Source organism: Myotis brandtii, unplaced genomic scaffold (genome assembly GCF_000412655.1).
Source record: "Myotis brandtii unplaced genomic scaffold, ASM41265v1 scaffold447, whole genome shotgun sequence".
NCBI lineage: Eukaryota > Metazoa > Chordata > Mammalia > Chiroptera > Vespertilionidae > Myotis > Myotis brandtii.
In genome coordinates, this window is record NW_005367108.1 from 242,496 (window position 1) to 245,756 (window position 3,261).

The window sequence follows — 3,261 nt, forward strand, 5'->3', positions numbered from 1 at the left end:
TCAATACAGAATGGCACCTACGACAGGAAGTGGAAGGACGTGGGAAAATTGCCTAACACACAAACTCACAAATGCTTCAACAGGAATGTTAATTGATCGGATTATTAAAGGAATTCAGGCTGACTGACAGATACGTCCCGGAACCAGCAGATGGCATGCCTTAATCAGAATAATTCCAAACGTGGGAAATTTTACAGTTCGGTCTAATTTAATTAAATGTTTTGAGCACCCACCATGTAATCAGGGGCAGAGCGAGAATGCAAGGATAAAAAAAGAATCTAATGAGGAAGACTGGAAAATACGAAGGGCAAATAATGCGAGGCCCCCAGTGATAACTGCTGTGATAGAACTACCAGTATAAAGTGCTGGAGAATCACCCAAAATTCAAAATTTCTGGACGGAGCTCCTTAGAAAATGTAAAGGAATTCTTATGCACAGCAGCTAACAAAAAAACAACAACACAAAAACATCTCCCCCGCAAAGCAAAAAAGACTTTCCTCACTAAAATAGATAAGAATACACTCTCCTCCAACGTAAACAAATGTAAACCCTATGTTTGCATTGTGTTTCACAGTTTTAAAATAGGCAGTATTTGTATATCTCCAATTTAAACAGAAACCAAAACACGAAGCTCATGAAGATGGATTTCCTAAGGACCTGTAAGTGGCCAAACTGAAATTAGAACCTAGGTTGTCTGAATTCCAGACTAGTGGTTTTTTAAAGCTCATAAACATGGATTTGCTTGAGTTAACTAAGAACCTGTAAGTGGCCAAACTGAAATTGGAACCTAGGTTGTCTGAATTCCAGACTAGTGGTTTTTTTCACATGACCAGGTTGTATGTATATGAATAAACAAAGCCTTAGGTGGTGGAGGGTGGCCCAGGGAGGTATGTAAATGCAGCACTAAATTACCAGTTAACATTTATGGTTTCAAAACGAGTTCATCCAGAAAGAGGCCAGTTTTAACAACATACTGTGAGAGAGCTGTCTCTCTGTGAAGTGCCCGCTCATTAAAGCCTCTCTATTGGTGGTTACAACATGGAATGAAAGAGAGATGGGATAAAAGAGAGCATCGCACTTTATCCCTGTTGGATTTTAAGATTTTTATCCCTGAAAATAAGGTTCCTTTAGTCTATCCTCTTAACTAGTACCCTCTGAGCCTCCCCTTCTCCAGCATCTCTTCAGTCTAACTGCTAATCCCCTCTCCCCTCCCTACCGCCTGACACCATTCACCCTGTCCTCATAGTAAGCACACCAGCTCAATGTCCACAATACTTTAATATTACTCTTAAATGAAATATTTCAAACATAAAGCTTAGAGAATTGCATAAGAAAAACCCTTGTAGTCCCACCAAGATTTAAAAAAAAATATATTAACATTTTTGTTTCCTGTGTGTGATTAATAGTTGAAACCTTTTTTGTACACTTTCCAGATCTCATTTCCCTCCTGGCTTGCCCTAGAGGGCAACACTGAGAAATTGGTGTGTAACCTACTTGTCCATTTTTTAATACTATGTACATACATATATGTCCTCATAAACAATATGGCTAGGTGTAATATAAACAGGTAAAATAATTTACATAACTTGTAATTTGCTTGTTTCACTGTTACATTTCTGAGATTTAGTCATGTTGATAAATTCAGTGATAATTTCTACATCTTTTCTACCTCCCCTTGTGAACTATATGATATGTCCTACCCCTGACAGTTTTCAAAGGACACTGTGTAAATTGCATAGAAATTCATATAGCTGCACATCTCCACAGGCTCTGCAAATACAAGGAATCTTGAAATATAGGGTGTCCCCAAAAATATATACGCACACTTTGAATAATAATAAATGCAGTGTTTTATTAGAAAACACTTCATTTTCAAAATTTAGCTATCAGCTGTTAAAGTGTGTACACATTTTGGGGGCATACCCTGTATATAAAGCAGGCACACACCGTTTTTCACATATGATATTTGCCTCCTAATGATCCTCAGTAAAGGCAGTGTTGGCTCCACAAGACACATTGGCTTGCTTATAAGCAGCCTAAGGATCAACATTATTTTTTTTTAATGGTACTGCACAAGAATGTGCTTATTAGGAAAATTGAAAATGTCATTTATATCTCATTTATTATGCTTTTCCCCAAAACTCACGTTTTTAGGTTTTTTTGTTTGTTTCTTAATCCTCACCAGAGGATATTTTCCCATTGATTTTTAGAGGGAGTGGAAGGGAGGGGAGAGACACAGAGAGAGAGAAACATCACTGGCCCTGCAGGGCCGGGATTGAGATTGAGCCTGCAACCAAGGTGTGTGCCCTTGACCTGAATCCATCCCGGGACCTTCAGTCCGCAGGCCAACGCTCTGTCCACTGAGCCAAACCGGTTAGAGTCCATAGCTCATCTTTTGATGTTAAACTATACTTATGGCTGTCTAAGCTTAGTAGTCAATATTTATTTAACATTTATTGAGTTGTGGTAAAATATACATAACATACAATTTACCATTTTAACTATTTTTAAGTGTGCACTTGGGTAGTGTTCGGGACATTCGCATTCCTGTGTTACCAACAGAACAAAATGATGCCTCTGAAGTCAGGTTGCAAGGGACGAAAAGGAAGAGCAAGAACGGTGGGTACAAGAACAGCTTTAGCCTTGAATGAACGTAGACCGTCGCGAAGACGCTGCATGGCTTTGGGCGAGTCACTTAATCTTCCTGGGCGTTTTTCCTCGTCTGAAAAACGAGGTTGGGTTTAGATGATCTCTAAGGGCATGTTTAGCCCTAAAATTGTTTATGTAGAAAAAGAGGGGGGAAACATTTTCTAAGGAGCAAAAAGGTGGGGGATGCGGTCAATACCCACAATCTGCACCTGTTCCCGAAGGTCTGGGCAGAGGCTCTGTACCGTGCCAGGTGCCCTGCCCGCTGCTGTCGGCGTGGAGCTCTGCACCATGCCCGTTACCGACCTCTCCCTGCGCGCAGTGCCACCCGGAGCACGGGGACCTGCCTCTCGACCACCTCCAATGCCCGGCTCCCACGCTCCCACTTTCGTTCTCAGAGCAGGTTTTGGCGATCTTGCCATACCAGCATCACAGGCTGGGGTGTGATGAGAGTCCCCGCGCCGCCTCAGCCGGAGAGGGGAGGAGAGCTTTGCAAAGAGGGCTGAGCGCAATTAACACCGACGCTTGCAGAGCCGTGAACGACTCCGCGGGCCTAGCCCGGCGCGAGGCAACACCCAGGGCGCGGGGCGGAGAACAACCCAACGCGCGCAGTCG